Below are 19,346 nucleotides of genomic sequence, written 5' to 3'. Positions count from 1 at the left end.
AGGGATACTCATCTGCCATAAGTCCAAATTTTTAATCACATACGAATGGATCCATGCCACACACAAGGAGCCTTCATTAGCAAGTAACTTTTTAATCAAAAGCCCCAAACAAGCTTTATTCTAGCCCCCTAAATCAATAATACCCAGACCCCCTTCAGATTTCATCAAAATATTTGTCTCCAACCAACCCGAGCACCGTTAGAAGACATGTCATCCCCTTTCCAGAAGAGCCGAGAGCATAACTGCTCAATTCTCTTAATTATAGCTTGAGGGAGGATCATCTGTCTGCACCAAAAGTTGGCTATACTAAAAAGGACAGATTGAATAAGCTGCAGCCTACCAGCAAAGCTTAAATGTCTATTAGCCCATAAGTTCAATTTGGCCCTAATCTTACCGATCAGACCTTAACAGTCATTGACAGAAATCTTCCTTGTCACCAAAGGGACTCCAAGGTATCTCACTGGGAGTACTCCAAATTTAAAGCAGTAACCTCTTGAATAAAAGCACACTGTTTAGCAGGGACACCAACAATATACATTTCACATTTGCTAGCATTAAGCTTCAACCCCAATAGCGAGTAAAAGACATCTAAGACAGACTGCACACCAATTACAGAATCTATAGTACCTTTACAGAATATGAGGAGATCATCAACAAAACATAGATGGGTTAGACTTATCTTCCTGCACTTAGGATGGAATTTGAAAATTCCCTTCAAAGCAGTTGTATTCAGCAAGTTGGACAAAACATTCATTGCTAGGACAAAAAGGTAAGGTGAGAGGGGGTCACCTTGCCTAACTCCTCTAGCACCCTTAAAGTAGCCTACAAGACTCCCATTAAACACAATATAAAAGCTAGGATTAGTATTTAAAATGTTATTATGGCATCAATAGTCATACCAAAACGATGTCCTTTTGTCATGTCATCACATCGTTAAAATCAACGGTCCGATGGTATAATTAAAGTCAAATCAAAGTTCAATACTATGATTTGAGCAATTGAAAGTGCATTGATATAAATGATACACCGTCTAAAATTTAGTAGTATCTTATATAATTTACCTTGAAAATTAAATGAATCTTACGTGGCTGAAATAATACTAATAAAGTAGTACCCATGCCATCGTTATGATGAGAAAATTCATCTACATCATGACGCCATTTAGATTTGAATGTCTCAATGCACATATTACAATAAAATAAAATTTTAATGCTACAAAAAATTCGATACAAAATTTAAAATTTAATGTTATATGCAGTTTATCCAATATATAATATTAAGAACATTTTGATCTTTCAAACCTGGAAAAGTGGGAATTAATGTCTTAACATTTGGGAATAAGCATAATAATCTTTGGAATGAGCGAAAAAGCTATTGGGGATAATGCTCTTTTGTATCCTTGAAAATGGCTTGCAATCATTGTGGAACCCTTGTTGGCTTAAACATTTCTTAATTGCATGCTTTAGAAATTGTTAATGGGGGTAAAGGATGTTCTAGGATGCCATTTTGGGTATTGGGCCATTTGAATATATGATAAGGTTCGATTTTTGATGACTCATCAATGCTACATTTGGACTTCTTACGACCATATAATATAAAAACATATTTGAACAATAATTGGTTGGATCGAGTCGATTTTTTTATGAAGAATGCCTATCTATATATAGGTATTGATGTGTAATGTTGACAGCTATTAAATACTACTATAAAGAAATTGTATTTATATATTTTTAGTACATATAAATATATGAATTATCGATAAATTAAATATTAAATATTGATAACAATTTAAATAGTTTGCTCAACATAAGTTTGCAGATGTATTTACTCAAATATAGAATCTTCAGGATCTCATTTATTACTGAGATTATTTTATGAATTTAACTTTTGAAAAAAATAAATATTATAACATTATTTTCATCTATTTTCAATATTTTATCAAATAAACACGTAATATATATAACATTTTACTCTTTTTTAGCGGGTTGTTTAACTTCATTGACAATAAATTAAAAAAAAGATTGTAGATATTTTTATAATTTTGAAGTAAATATAAGGTATTATATGTTTAAATGCTCTCAATCATTTGACAATGAACATTTATACCTTTGATATTTGTAGTGGTCAAACTCGAGACTTCAAGAGATAACAACAATCTCTTAACCACCTAAAGTTGCATGATTAATGCTAATTATCATAAAATGATAACTTTTGTAGGTTTATACATGTATTTAACGAAACGATACATATTTAATTAATATCATGAATTTATTTTGACGTAATTATTATAAAGATTTCATTTTTAAAGTTGTAAGATCTTAGAGTGGTAAATGGCTAAATGAATTGATAGCGAAGAAAAAGACGTCGTGGTTTTGGGTCTTCTTTTCCTTTTTAAGTTCCCTGTCAAATGAGACAATGTTAGTAGGGAAATAGATATAAGTTAGGCATAGGCATTATTTTGTTTTCCTTGAGTAGTTCAAATCTATGGTTAGATTAGGGTACTTCATCAAAATCTTCTACAGGAATATTCCATTTGTGTAGCGGTAATTGGAAGAGATTAATCAAGGGTTGCTTATAATAAACATGCTAATCTTTTTATTTTCTTATATATAAACATGCTAATCTTTTCATTTAGTGGTTGTCTCTTGTTCCCATATGTAATGGGGTAAGGGGGAGGTGAGATAGTAGGCTGCCCCCAACACTAGGTTGAGAGCAGCTTTCGTAAGAGACCTTCAAATTATGAAATACCCTCCATGTGACTCGATCCCACGACCTCAAGTTTAAGAACATTGTTCTCTACCAACTGAGCTGGATGATCATTTCTATCTTTTCATTTAGTGTTTATCTTATATATATATAATGAAATGTCAAGCTTCTAGATAAGAATTCCATTACGTAATTAATATTAAGGAAATGGTGGACCCATAAATTAGATGATAATTTTGCTTACTATTTATCAACTAGGTAAGATAAGAAACAATTTGATTCAAAATAAAATTGGTATGCATGTATGAACATCTAATATATGTTATATGTTCTATCTATTGAAATATAAGGGGTTAAAAATACAATTTTGCCCAAAATTATACCAAAGATTGTTAATGTAAATAAAGGCTATTTAAGCAAATTATTAGGGTGAGCTGGGGAATAAAGGAGTTGGGTGGGCTTGGGTAAATGGGCATTTGCCAGTGGGTTTGGATAGTAAATAATATTAATAAATAATGTTGTTGTTTTTCATATTGCTACTTTCTAATTCATAGTTTATATTTATAAATAAATGTATTAATTATTAATAAATATAAAAAATAACCAGTAAGAGATAATTAGTACATATTGAACTTTAATATGAAATATAGATATAGGCAAATATAAAATGCACTAGAATAAATACAAAACTAGGTAGATGGTCCAAGTATTGAAGAAATTGTAGGCTAGGGAAAAGGGAAAACTAGGCTAGGTTTAGACCCATATATTCGGGCTTTTAATAGCTTAATACAAAATATCCATATCGAGCATATATGAAAATTTAGTATTATTTAATTTAAAAATGTCTGTTGCTGCCCTTAGTCCCTATACTCTCCAAACTTTTGAAAGTTAGTTTTTACACTTTTAATCCTAAGGAATTGTGGCCTTTTACTTGTTTGATTTAAAAATAAGAGTCTAGTTCATAATGTTGTTGATTGGCTTTTGCTAAATTTGAATATGTATTATAATTGTACTTTAATTGTTAAATAAAACATTTGAATATCTCATGTTCAAGTTTAATGAAGTTCAAGTAGCTTAATGATATTTCGAGCACTCAAAAAAAAATTTAAAAAAATTGATATTTGATCGAGTTTGAGTCAAATATTGAACCCAAATTAAATTGAAGTAGTAAAAAAACTCAAGTTATTAGGTCGAGTTAAGCCCGAATCTCAAAGGACAAACTTTAACATTTAAAACGTAGAAAAGCTTGAAACTGCAACTTCTTTCCCTGTTCTGTGTTTCCAACTAGTAAAAGATGAAACTGAAGTTGGACAAAGAAAAGTAAAGCATTTGTTAATGGAAATGGTGTGTGAGTGACACCATAAGGCCACGACGATGATGAAAATGAAAGGCCAAGCGAGCTACGAGGTAGGTTTGGTGGCAGATAATAGTAGTGGTGGGTGGACCCCGAGAGTGATTTAGTTAAAATTTAGGTGAAAAATGTTGGTAATAGGTTGAGATTTGTAATTTGGTCCATGTTTTGTTGGCTGGAAGTTGAAGATGAAAGTGACGATGATGACGATGGTTAAAGGTAATAATGAAGTCTTAAGATACATATGATGAATTTTTACGATTTGAGATAAATATTAAAATTAAAAAGTTCAATTAGACTCAAAAGATGTTCATGTTGCATGAATCAAAGTAGCATTTGTTGTAATGGAATTGTTGTTATTCTTTAAGAATTCAGGTTTGAGCAACATAGATAAGAACTCAGGTTTGAGTTCGGTATGTAGTTTTTCATAAACTCAAAATTTTTAAATTCAAATTTAATTCAATAATTATTAGTTTAAATTCAAATCTTTTTTGAGTTAAAAAACTTACAAACATTGGTGTTTTATTAGCAACCGTACAAAGAGAGGAATTAAACTAATAATTGAAAATTGTATAAACCAATTTATCTCAACAAAATCATCATTGTTTCTAAATGTTATAAGTTCGAGCACCAGTAGAATGATTGAGCATTTATTGTTAAATGATTGAGAGTATTTAGAAAATAAATTATTTTATAACTACCTTAGCTTAATAAAAAAACTAATAATCGATTAACCAATAATATAATGTGATATAAGAATATTTTTTATTGTCACTAAAACTCTTGCCAACTCATCACAGTGCCGTGTTGTCATAACCATCTTTGGGTGGGAACAATTATTTATTGTTTTAAAAACGGTCACGACTTTAATTTTGAAAAATTAGGGATTTTGAAATTAAATTCGATAGAATTGAAAAAAAGTTACCATCGACCTTTGGGTTAAGTAGGTCAAATACCTAAAAATGTCTTTTTAAAAACAATTTTAAGAAAAATCATTTTTAAGACAAAAATTTGGTCTACGTTTACAAAGATTCGATTAAAACGGGTTCGGGAGTCGGTTACAGTCAAGGAATGATTAGCACCTTGAACTTCCCTTTCGGTACCATTTAATTTGTTGGTTGTCTTAATTGCGAAAATTGAAATTTAAAAATTCAATTCAATTTACTTACCTTTTATCGATTGAAATTGCTACTAAAAAAATAAAACAAAATATTAGATACTAAAAAATTTAAAAGGTTAAATTAAGAAATAAGAAAAAATTAAGATAAAAATAATAGTAACAATAATAGTAAAGTAAAATAATGTCACCAGAGAAATAAATAAAAAATGAAGAAAATGTTAATTTTTAAAAGAAATAAAAATAATATAACAAAATATATAAATTAAGATAATAATAATAACAATTTTTATTCTAAAAATGAAGAAAATGTTAAATGATGACCTAGTAATTAAACAAAATATCAAACACACAAAATTAATGATTAAAATAAAATTACTATAAAATTAAAAGACCAAAATAAAAGAACATAATTTACATTAGTGACTAAAATAAAACATGCATAAATTCCTAGGTCATATTCGAATAAAAATATAAATTAGTGACTAAAATGTAAAAATTAAAATAACATTAACTAAATAAACTAATAGCGACTACATTAAAATAAAACAAAATAGAATGAAAAATTGCAATAAATTAGAAACTAAAGGTCCAGTGATCAAAATGCAACAAATAATAAAACAACTACTAAATTATAACAAATAAAATAGCAAAAATAATGACCAAATTGAAAGTTAATAAAACCAATATGCATATTCGAAACAAATAACAAAGTAAATAATCATAATGCAAAAGAAACTAAAATACGGGAAGCTTAAAAGTGATTTTACCCTGATAATGATCAAAGCATAAAACACGCTGAAACTGAGAGGAATTCGAATGCGATTTGACCTTAAATTAGGCGAACAAAGCAGAAATATCTTAAAACTAGAGACCTGATGCATGATTTATCCTTTTTTTCATACAAACATAATATATCCTCTTGTTTCACGTGAACCAGCCCAAAAATATGTACTTCAATAAACTCTCCTGCCCGCCGCACGTCGGCTCTGCCTTCGGTGACCGTTGGCCACCAAAATTTACCGGGAGACTCGTCTCGATGCGGTGGTCACGGATCTGGGCTCCGTTTCGTCAGGGCGTGTTTCGAACGTCGTGAAATGGCCAAAGACCTCTCGACTTTTCTAGGCTCCGATCTCCGTCGTCTGTCGTTAGATCAGGTCCAAATTTCAGTATGCTGCTACCCTCCCCGAGATGCTTCTTCTCACCGTTTGGATTGGCGAACCGACCCTCTGAACGCCGACGAGGCTCTGGCAGAACGGTAAAATGTCCTTTTTCCCTTTTTGTTATTATTATTTTTGTTTCAAAAGCTAAAAAATAAAATAAAATGTAAATACTAGAAAAAATATTTGAACCACATTTTTCTCGGGTTTATATAGCCAGATTTGTATATTTTTTCTTGCTTTTTTTTTCAACATGCTTGAAAATATTGTGTAATTTTTTACTTGGGCTTGATTTTTGGTTGCTGGTGATGTAGGTGATGACAATGACGGCTTTTGGAAGGCTTGATGGCGCTGGAACGTTCGGTGTTGGCGGCTGATTTTTTTTTACCCGGAAAAAACGGGTCTACAAGTGTAAAAATCAAGTAACCCACTGTGAAAAATATCTTAGAAAACATCTGAACTAAACACAAGTATTTGCAATCTGTTTAGAGACATTAAAGATTAAGAAACAGTTTTTAGTAGCAATGGAACGACCAAGTTTTAAGTCCAAGCCCACCAATAGAAATAAATTCTCCATAGAACGGAAGCAAGCTATAAGCCAACTAATGCGTTTTAATGCAGTAACACCTTCAACATAAAAGTCCCTAAAATTACATCACATCAACCGAAAATCTGGATAAAAAGAGATGTATCCCAGTCAACTATGGGGAAACAACGGCGGCTGAAGTTTTTCTACTTTGCAGCTCCAGTTGGGTTGAGCTCATCCCAGGCTTCAATCCAGGTGACCATTGCTTCAGCCAGCTTATCAAAGTATAGGTCAACTTTGCTAAGCTTCTCCTTCACCTGCTTAGCCAGCTCCATGTAGCACTTTTGAATAGTTGTGCACTCTTTCCGAAGCACAGCGTATTGGAAGAACGGGATTGTCTCTTCCTGCAAGTATATGCCCTTATACTCCTTTAGGTTCACAAATGGGTTGCTGTGATAGATGTATGGTAGTCCGGTTTTGACTCCGAGCCCCAAATGGTCTCATATCACCTGAACCATCATCAAGCAGGGAAACGGAGATTAGCCGATTATGAAATTTCTGCATGATACCCGCAGAAAGTCAAATTGTGTTACCTTGGTGCACCAGCCAGCCCACGTGTCATCGTAGCGTCCGATCGGCTGGCCATCACCCATGAGTCATCGCGGGCCCAATCAACTCACGGTCGAAAGCCAAATTCATACCGCACATGGGGAACAAGGTGCCCTTTGGAATCGTCAGAACAGCGTCCACAAACCTGATTCATCACAGGCGATTTTAGTTAACCATTTGATGATACTATGGAAAGGAACAAAGGTGGTCCCTTGGTGGTGAAAATTCATTACCTGGTGTTCCTCTCGAGAGGTTTCACAAATTGAGTTGGTGCATCATAATCAGGGATGTTTAACCACAGGCCATGAGAGACGGCGGTTGGAACACCCTCACGGAGGCTGAATGGGTACCCGCGGACGAAATCAGCACCCTCTCTAAATGGGTCATACAAGGTGTTGAAGAAGAAGGGAGTCGATGGAGACAGCAGGTTCTTGATGTGTTGCTCGAGTGCATTGATGGCTTTGCCAGATGGTTCCTTAGCAACCTAAACATCATAAACAATATGCAGAGTTTGGTAAGCATGTTAATTTACTAGAATTCCGATGGAGACACATAAATCCCTCATCATTTAGAACCAACCGTTCCGATCTTGACTTCTAGATATTGGATTCATCATTTAGAAGGAATATACAATACCACGACCAGATACAATATCCAAGATTTTAGAATCTCATAGCAGTTGGTCACACTGTAAACTCATTATTTAATAATTAGAAACGTATATTTCCATGATAGAGCATGCGCTAAGCTGCCAGACTGCAATTCCATGTGAAGAAGGAATTTAAATTCTGTAAACAAAAGGAAAGAAATAAGGCCTGCTTGAGGCAAATACTAAGATGCAAATCAAGACAGACCTTCCCTTATGCAGCATCATACTAATACTAAGATGCAAATCAAGACAGACCTTCCCTTATGCAGCATCATACTATAATAATATGAAACCGAATGCGGAAATCAATTCAAGAATTATGAAGATATGGCAACCATTACACTCCAAACAGGATTCATATACTGAATCATGAGGCAATTAGGAAATATGAATTCATTGCTGTATAGATTGCTTTAGTATTTGATAAAATTAAACACGAATTCCTCTCTGAATTGTCAAGGTCGGAAATTCAATTGACCACATTGCATCTTATGAAAAGCTTTCAAAGTAAAATTCAATTGACCACATTGCATCTTATGAAAAGCTTTCAAAGTAAATCTGGAACAAAAATAATCCCATTTCCAATCTTCGATCCAAAATCAAATCAGCCAAACGACGGAAGCATCCAAATATCCTATCGAAACAAGTAAAGGGTTCAGCTTTTGACCAAAACAACAAAAACCCAGATACCAAGATCCAAAATTAGACTAAAATAACAAAAACCCGGAATCAAAAAGTATAAAAACAAGATTTTAAAAAAAAGGGGAGAAAATAACTTATAAAACGGTCATCGTCAATGGTAAAAAATTAAAAATATACTTCTTCTTAGAGACCATGTAACCAAAGCAACGTGTGGAGGCGAAAGTGAAGGCGGCACGTGTGGAGCAAGATAAAAGAGATACTTGCACGAGTTTACCCAAGAAGAAGAACAAGTTTTGATAGTATCTTCTACTATCGAAAATCAACATGCAGAGAGCATATGGGACTTGATTCGATTCAAAGGGCAGAAAGTTCCTAGGCACAAACTAATTTGGTTCCCATTGCATATTCCAAAGTTCAGTTTGATTGCTTGGATGGCTATGCTAAACAGGTTGCCTACTAGAGATCGACTTCTTAGAATGGGAATATGTACAGAAGATCTTTGTGTCAACTGCAGCACTTCTCAAGAGGCAAAAGGACCACATCTTCTCGCAATGTCCTCTGGCAGTAGGACTCTGGAACTCTATTTTGAATCTTAATGGGATGAAGTCTTCAATCTTGACATGGGATGAAATGGTTTCAAGGGCAAGTTCTTCATGGAAAGGGAGGTCTATTCTTACCACCATCTTGAAAATTTCTTGGACAACTTTTATTTACTTATTGTGGCAGGAAAGAAATCGGCGAATGTTCCAAGGACGTTTTAGAATGGTTGAATGCTTGCTTAAGGAAGTTAAAGACCATGTTGGAATTCGACTTAGGGGAACTAATATTAATATACTTCATAGTACTAACTTAAAGCTATGTAATGCTTGGGATATAGTCTAACAAATCTTTTTGTATAGGTTGTTCTTTGATTTTGTGATGTTCGATTGGTTGATTGATTGTATCTGAACTTGATTGTGGGTAATAAAATCAGAATTATCCACACAAAAAAGTAAGTGAAAATTCTCCTATTCTACTATTCTACCTTAGTAAGTTCCCCGAACATTATTAATGTTTTATGAAAATACAAGGGAGTATAAATAGGGCTTTAAACATGTTTATAACTCTAAAATATGAAATCTACCATGGGAATGCTTCAAGCTCATGCAACCTACTACATTTAATCTAAAAGACTTACACATGGTATAGTTGAGTCAAAAATGAGTTATCTTTGATGCTAAACTGCTAAAAACACCCAATGCTCAACCAAGGGTGAGTTTCTCATTCCCTTTAGCTTTTGAGCTTTCTCCAACCTCCCTCATAAACAAGATTCAAAAGAAAGATTACTAGATGAAAGCAAAGACTAAGAAGGGTTTAAAAACACTTTATATAGCTAGGAAACACTGAAAACGAGTTGGATTCTCTGAATTCCTTAAACCCCTTAAAAATTTGTTTTTGGCATCCATCACCAAACCTTGCAAGAGTGGGCTTGAATTGAAGCTTGGGAAGGGTAGAATATGGTTCTTACCTTGGTTTAAAGGATAACTGAAGATAAACTAAAGCTCCCACCTTTGCTCAAGTTTTCTAAGAAGGATGGTGAAACCTTGGAAGAAGAAAATGACAAAGGAGAGTTAAGAAAATGAGAAAGGGAAACCGACATGAAATAAGCTTCAATTAAAGGATTTCAACTTTATTTTTAACAATGGTATTATTTCTTTGGTCCCTCCAATTCTGACTGCATGAAAACACCCTTTTTATTCACTATTGGGCTTACCTCAAGCCCAAATCATCTTTAATTTGGGTCAATGCTTCTTACAATTTAAGGAATTAAACCAATGTCTATCCTGAATCTAGGCGTTATACTTCCTCTCTGCCTTAAATTTATCATTGATAAAGTGATTTGTTGCTATAAATAGAATAATTAAATAATTAAAATATTATTATTAAAATAAGTATTTAAAAATCTCTCTCTCTCTAAATTTAAATATTTAAAATATTTTTTGTTCAAAGATATATAAAATATATCATCTTTAATCATTTATATATTTAAAATATTTTTTAATTAATATCACCATTAATTTTGTATTTAAATTAAAAGATGCAACATATTTTAAATAATTATTTTGAACAAAAAATTTAATTATTTAAATAAAAAATAATATACCTAATATTTGTTTTTAGAACTTAAATTGACTTCTCTTGGCATGCAAAACAGGTAGTGGAGTAAGAGTGCAGTAATTGGCATGCATGTATGTCTACATGAAGTTGTTATAGAAATTGTTTTATTATTTCTTTAATAAATTAAAAAAGACTTTAGAATCTGAATCCATGTGGTACAACTTGAGAAACTAAAATGGATTTATTTATAAAGCCAGAATAAACCCAACTTTGTACAAATGCTGGCATCGTGCTTTCTTCTGCTTTTTATTTATTTTATTTTTTAAAAATAGCAAATGGAATTAAAACATGTAATATATATAAGAGTCATAGCTACAAACTGCCCAAAAAATTAAATATATGTTAGAAAAACAAGTGAAAAAATAATAAGGAAAATAAATAGGTTTGAGAAGTATTACGATAAAGTACATTAACGGGGTTTTCATTCCAATTTGTCTGATACAAATTCATGGCACAATATTTTAATTATAAATTTTTATATAAAATTATAAAAAAATATTTAACATTAATTTTTAAAAAATATTGATATCATAATATAAATTTTTTAACTGTCACTGCAATCCATCTATTGATAGAATTTTAAGATTTATATTTTTTAGTTTAGTGAATAAAAATTTTATTTGGAAAGGAAAAGATTTTAAACCTAATTATTATTGTTGTTGTTGTTATTATTATGGAATAAAATTTCTTAGTATTATTAAAAATGAAAATATTCAAAATTACAATAAGGTACAACTATATCATAAACTAAATACATAATTTGAACAATTTTCTATAATATTGAAACTAGTTATTTTAGATCGTACAATGATCATAATTAGAAAATGTTAAAACCTAACCAGAAGACTCGAATAAAAAGTAGATACAAACAAATCTAATTGCATCGACAAATGAACTACAAAAGAGAATTTAGCTATTGAAATATCACTGAAAACTGTAAATCAGAATCGAGCATCGCGAGAAATTATCCACAAACTCAAAATCATGCATCCAAATTCAATCTAAGGGTCCATAGAAAGGAATACAAGTACAATTACAAATAAGTGTCAATCTTGATCAGTCGTAGCGTCCTCAAACTCAACCCTGAGAAAATAAATAAAAGAACAGTCAAACAACTGATAAAGAAAATGAAAAATGTACCACAAAGGCAAATAAAAAATGTGCCACAAAGACATAATTTTTTGTTTTGAAAAACTGAAAAAGGAACCAAAAAGAAAAGATAACCGACGATCAACAACCAACATCAAAATCGATGCAGTCATCGACTAAACAAAATCAAAAAAGAAAAAAATTGATCTAATCTATATAGTTTTATACAGATCAAAGAAAAATAAAAGGGAGAGAGGGAGAGCAGCCAGGTTACGAATACAGTTACTCTAAGCTTTGATTAGATTACTATTATTTCTTGAATAATTTTTTTAGCTATATTAATCGAAAGACTCAATTTTATTTATGAAGAAGCACGGTAAGCGTCAAAAATTGTACGAAGATAAAAATTAAAATATTCAGGAATATCAAATCACTACAGCAAAATAGGTTTTTAACGGCGTTTTTTAGCTCTATAGCGGCTTTTTTAGCTCTATAGCGGCATTTTAAACCCGCTAAAAACATTCCCGGTGTATATAAAAACGCCGCAATAAGCGCCGCTAAAACTAGCACCGCAAAAGGTGGCGGCATTTGTGAACAAAAAACGCAGCAAAAGGTTAAGCTCTATAGCGGCGTTTTTCTTTAAAACCCCGCAAAAGGTCAAATCTATAGCGGTTAAAAACGCCGCTAATTACCTTATCTTTAGTGGCGTTTGTTTTCTAAAATGCCACTACATGTTATGATATTTAGCGGTGATTTTGGTAAAAAAATGCCGCTATTAACTATGTATATAGTGGTGTTTTTTACAAACGTCGCAAATGTGTGGTCATTAGTGGCATTTCCTTCACAAAACGCTGCAAAAGAACCTGACTTTTAGTGGCTTTTATTTACAAACGCCACTATAGTTAACTGATTTATCATACATCATTTTCTACTTTATATTACGCAAATTTAATATTCTATATCATTATCTAATAATAATAAACTTACAATTTAATTACAACCCAAATTATGTTGAAAAATAAATCAAATTTTATAAATTAAATTAAAATGTAACATAGTTCAAGATTGTTCACTAGAATTTATTTTAGGTTCTTTCTCTTTCAATAGAATAAAAACATTGTTTACTAGAATAAAAAACAATCTTCTAGTGGCAATTTTCCTTTTGGCATGCAACTTCAGTTGATTCTTTTCATCAGAAATGTACCTTCAATTCAAACAACAATGAAAAGATTCAGAGACAATATATTACAAGAAGATATACTAGAAGAAAAAGCATGATTCTAAACAATATTACCTCTTCCAAATTTCTTGCCTTTAGGATCCATGTGTTAATGATTCATGAAATATGTACCATCATAAATTGCAAATTTTTAGTCAAAAGTCAAGGAAAATATCCATGAATATCGACTCAAAACATTTATAAAGGTTAAACAAAGATTTACATGCAGCATGGTACATAGTGTAGAAGGGCTATAACATATTAAAACTAAAAAAGCATGCATACATATGGTAAGTACATCTCTTACACACTTTGTTGCCCTTCTGTTTCACACTTGTAAAACTAACAGGTAGTTACAGTTCCAATGATAACTTTCGCATAAAATATAGTTCTCCAACGTAGCAATTAATTTTTTTTCTGTCATATTTCTACAATTTATTTATATTAAAACAATCATATCACTAATACTAAAAGATAAGACATTTGGGCAAAAGATATGTGAAGTAAATCTGATGAAAACCAACTTGGTAATCAGCTAACTGTTTGTTTTCAGATCAAAATGCAAAATACAGGCAAAGCCGGGATTAATATTTGCATTGAACACATCAAAGCACCAAAAGCCTCAAACATATGGATTCAGTATAAGGAAATCAACCCACTAACTTTAAAAACTACATTCCTCTAGTTAAACTTTTGATTATACCTTTGTATTAATTGCCAAAACAAGATAAATAATAGCATATGTAACTTTCAGAATAAATTATAAATTCCTAGTTAAAATTTACTGTTGAAAGTTTGGAATGATAAATTTTGATTGGGGATTTCTCTCTTATTCTTTTTTTTAGCATGTGTGTATAATATTATACATGTTGGTCTTACATGTGACTTGATGCAGGAAGACTTCTGTAGTTTCCCGGTCTTCCTTAACGATACAATCAGTATGTGCACTGCAAATGGAGGAAAAAAACTGCATATGGACACAAGAGACAATGTTATACAAAATTCAGTAAGAATACCAGCCAAAGTATACAAAGTTCAGTGGAATCAACATAGTCATATTCATGCATAGGTAAAATGTTCAAGGGAAAAAGACAAAAATTGTCATTTCTCTGCCTTTTTTTCTTTATGGCCTTGTAATGACTATGAAATAGTCAGTCTTATTTTCTTTATGGCCACAAAGTTCAGTGGAATCAACATAGTATATTTCATTACGAGAACAAAATGAAAAATGTATAACTAGAAATGTTGCAAACACATGCTGGTCGATACAATGGTTCCCTTCCGGAACCTATCCGATGATTGGCATTGCCACCGAAGCCGATGATCAATGATGGGTCATAAATATTTTTTGAATTTAAGTACATACATATTAATAATATAAATTTATTAAAATAAAAAAATCATATTATAAATGAGTCCAAACTAAAAATTAAATTTTAGAGTGGAGAACTATTTGTAAATCATATTATGTTGAGAATATGCAACTTGTGCTATGCTAACTGTTAAGCATTCAGATTCGTTAAGCTTTGAGGGTACAAGGATCCTGGCAGTTCCTCATTTAAGACTACTGATTTCATAGTTTTTAAAGGTTTTCTCTCATATTAAGGTTAAAAAAATAAATATTAAAAGATTAAATAAATAATTATTAAAAAATATATAAAGGTTTAAAAAATAATTAGAGTGCATAAAAAGAACTAGATATGAGAAAAAAATGAAAAATGTATAACGATTAGTTTTGTCAAGAAACCGTAACTAACCTCAGACGTCGAAAAATTTACTGTTGAAAGTTTGGAAAGATAAATTTGATTGGGGATTTCTCTCTTATTCTTTTTTTAGCATGTGTGTATAATATTATAAATGCTGGTCTTACCTGTGACTTGATGCAGGAAGACTTCTGTAGTTTCCCGGTCTTCTGTAACGATACAATCAGTATGTGCACTGCAAATGGAGGAAAAAATATGCATATGGACACAAGAGACAATGTTATACAAAATTCAGTAAGAATACCAGCCAAAGTATACAAAGTTCAGTGGAATCAACATAGTCATATTCATGCATAGGTAAAATGTTCAAGGGAAAAAAAACAAAAATTGTCATTTCTCTGCCTTTTTTTCTTCAATGCCAAAGATGCAATAGAGTCAGTCACAAGTAAAGACATGCGAAACACAAGTGGACAACGGATAAGAGTTTTACTTTGTGGCTTATTTGTGATTCGAACAGGATACTGATACTTGATAATGCAGTATTGCAGGTACGAAGTAAAAATGACAAAAGGCGTAATTTCATAAAAAGTGATCATTTTCATTAATATTTCGTAGGTACAAAGTAAGAATATAGTACTAGCATGGAAGATAACAAAAGTCTAATCCTCAGCTAACTTCTAATTAGGCTTAATTTTGAATGCTAATCTAATAAGTTAATGAATAAAATACTTTAAAAATATGTGAAGCGAATGTTATCTCATTGATATATGTTTACTGCAATAGACAAGATAATGAAGCAACCAGACACTTTTGTAGGCTAACTAAGGTAAGTCAAACCTTTGAAAACACAATGCAACAGAGACATTCACTTCGAAACTTCCATTAAACCTTAAATCCTCAACATTGAAGCTTGCAAAAGAAGCACATCACTAAAGAACAAGAAACGCTTTGAAACCCCAATATTTTCAAGATTATCTTTTCACTAAGACCCAAGTCCCCAGCAAGAGAATTACAGTGACCAAAAGTTAAAACCCCACCAAAGCAAAAAATTAAAATCACAAAGTGTTTCACTTCACTCGTTACTCAAAATAAAGGTCAGATTTTTGTAACCCACAACTTGGAGAAGAAAGTATCAAAATGGTAAAAACCCAACAAAGTTTCCCATTTTTTAACAGTCCAAAAGCTTTTTTTCCATTTAAAAACACAGACCACGAGAAAAATCCGTGAACAGTGAAACATAAGCTATATAGAAACCCAAGGTTGCATTTTTTAATGAGAAAAACACTGTAATCTGCACTGTTGTGATAAGTTATGAACGGTGATTTGAAAAAAATCTATATACAAACTGAGGACACAACTATTCCGACTCGGATGCGAACAACTCGGATGCTTTAGGGAGAATAACATTACTCTCGATGAATTCTGAAAAAAAAAGTTGAATGGTCTCAAAGTGTGGTGAATTTGTACCTTTTTCTGGCAGGTTTTCCCTAATGGTTTCAATTATTTGTTGACCGCATCAATCTTCTTCCTCACTACGACAACTTCCTTTCTCATGGGATCTGCTAGTGCTTCAAGCTCATGAAATATTTACATGGTTTTATAAGGCACTCTTTATCAAAACCAAAACCTCGCGAAATTTAAAACAAAAAAAAAAAGAAGAGAAATTGAGCAGTGAAATGAAGGGCGAGAGAGAAAGGTTGGAAGTGAAGGGAATTGGAAAGGATTGAAGATAGTAAAAGGGTAAAATGGTAGATCAGAGAAAGTTCAAGAGAATTCTAAAGCAATCAGAAGAAGAAAGTTGTAACTTTTAGGTGTTTCTTCTTCTTCTAGGGTTCGGACGGAGAGAAGGACGCGAATAAAATTTCCCCCTTTTGTATTCCCCTTCAGGTTTTTGGGGTTTAGCTTGGCTTCTTTCGTTGGATCTCGGGTTTCATCTTCTTGGATTTGTATTCCAGGTTCATCTCTAGAAAAAATGAAAAATGGTTAAAAAGGGTGTGGGACTTGGAAACCATAACCTTGCATCATTTGTATTTACAAGCGCCACTAATGTACTAATAAATTGCGACGTTTATTCAAAAAACGCCACTAAAGTACGGGTCTTTGGCGGCGTTTGTATAAAAACGCCATTAAAGTACGGGCCTTTGGCGGTGTTTGTATAAAAACGCCACGAAAGTACGGGTCTTTGGAGGCGTTTGTATAAAAACGCCACTAAAGTATGGGTATTTAGCGGCGTTTGTTTAGAAACACCACTAAAGTATGACTCTTTGGCGGCGTTTGTACTTAAAACGCCACTAAAGTAAAGTATTTAGCGGCGTTTATACAAAAACGCCACTAAAGTATGATCATTTAGCGGCGTTTGTGCATAAAACGCTACTAAAGTACATTATTTAGCGGCGTTTATACAAAAGCGCCACTAAAGTACATTATTTAGCGGCGTTTATACAAAAACGCCACTAAAGTACAGAATTTAGCGGTGTTTATATAAAAACGCCACTAAAGAACAAGTATTTACCAACGTTTGCTCAAAAAACACCACTAAATGTGTCGCTAAAAACCCATTTTGCTATAGTGAATGATAAATGTATGTGAAATTAATTAATTTGTACACAAAATTTGAATCTATATTCTATGACATGCGAATTTTTATGAGTAGGAATTAACAAAGTGTTCCCACTTTGCAACCAGTTGGAACTTAGTTGTAAATTTTTTTCTTAATTAAGATTAAGAGATAAAATCTTCATCATCAAGACAATATTAGGGGTTTTGAAAGATTTAAAATTCCCCCACAAAGATAAAATATGTTTAAAGCATTTTGAGAAACGTCGTCCAAAACTACATGTTACCACAATTTCATGATCTGAATTAAACTAAAGTTGTGCGGTGTAATTTAATTATGATATATTTAATTTTATAATAAGATTACAAACAACACGTCCCATGTGAAATCGTATTCGATGAACCGTCGTTTGGCAGTGATGCAAAATTGCTCGGATTCTTTTTTATTAAAGTAGTTTAAAAATCCAGAATATTATTATACACTTGAATAAAAATATAAAAAGTAAATTTGATTTTTATTATATTTTTTAAATATATCCCTTATCCAAATTATAATTAGCCCGTTTGGGGTGGGGGTAGGGCTGTAAATGAGACGAGACAGATCACGAGCTACTCGAGATCGACTCGATCTGGTCTCGATAAATACTCGGATCGAATGGACTCGACTCGAGCTCGAACTCGACTCGAGTTCTTAACGAGCCGAAACGAGCTACTCGATATTCGACTCGAAAAACTCGTGAGCAGCTCGAAAAAATATTATATTATAATTTTATATTTTTTAAAATTACATTATTAAAATATATTAAAATACATTATTGATGAATAAATATTCTTGAATTGAAAATGGTTAAATTATTTTGAATAAATATCTTATATTATTTTAAATTGATAAAAAATTATTTCTCTAATGACAAATATTTAATATATTTCTAATGAAAATATTTGTAATAACTGATTTTTTAAATTGTTGTTATATTTTGAGGTTTTGGGTTCAAATATCATAAATATCAAGGGTTTGAGCATTTAATATCAAGATACTATATTATACTTACCTCATAACTAATTATGTGATAAGGTTTAGGGTTTAGGATTTAGAGTTTTAGGGTTTATGTGTTAGGGTTTAAGTTATGCCATGAAGGTAACATACAAATTATGCAAAATGATATTATGTGGCTCATAAATAAATTATTCACATACTTATACATAAACATATCAACATGCAAATTAAATATACATAACTAATTAAAGAAAACAATCCTAAACAGAGACTAAATTAAGAAAATCTAAATGTGAGGACTAATTTAAGCTAAAATTTAAATAATTGAGGGACTGTTTTGTACAAAACGCATAAATCTAGAGAGCCTAAAGCTAATTTACCCCTAAGGATCAAATTCGAGTTCGAGCTTTAATCGAGTTCGAGCTTGAATCGAGCTCAAAATCGAGCTCAAAATCGAGCTTCAATCGAGCTCGAGTCTCGAGCTTCAATCGAGCTCTTGAATTTTTTTTGAGTTCGAGCCTTTTCGAGTTCGAGTCGAGTTTTAATATTATCTTTCGAGTTCGAGTCGAGCTTTAAAATTTTAGGCTCGCGAGTTTTCGAGTCGAGTCGAGTCTACATTTAAAGTTTTCGAGTTTGAGTCGAGTCGACAATACTCGAACTCGACTCGGCTCGTTTACACCCCTAGGTGGGGGGATAATTAGTGCGTAAAAGAAGGGAAAAGAGAAGCTACGACGGTTAAATGAAATCTGTGAGCAAAGAAGCCCATTAATTATGCCAGTCCATTTGACTAACGAGCCCAAGAAAGAATGAAATGGCTTTTAGTTAAGACCATGGACTCCATGGTAGAATTGCAGTTTAGTCCCTT

The 19,346-nt window shown here is 32.0% G+C and overlaps 1 pseudogene; it reads right to left on the bottom strand.

The window, feature by feature from the left end:
* Positions 1-7,066: 7,066 nt before the first annotated feature.
* LOC120154074 lies at positions 7,067-9,443 on the bottom strand (annotated as a pseudogene).
* Positions 9,444-19,346: the final 9,903 nt, after the last annotated feature.

Source organism: Hibiscus syriacus, unplaced genomic scaffold (genome assembly GCF_006381635.1).
Source record: "Hibiscus syriacus cultivar Baekdansim isolate YM2019G1 unplaced genomic scaffold, ASM638163v2 tig00111105_pilon, whole genome shotgun sequence".
Lineage (NCBI taxonomy): Eukaryota > Viridiplantae > Streptophyta > Magnoliopsida > Malvales > Malvaceae > Hibiscus > Hibiscus syriacus.
Note: the sequence above shows the minus strand (reverse complement) of the source record. Positions and strands in the feature narration are given on the sequence as shown.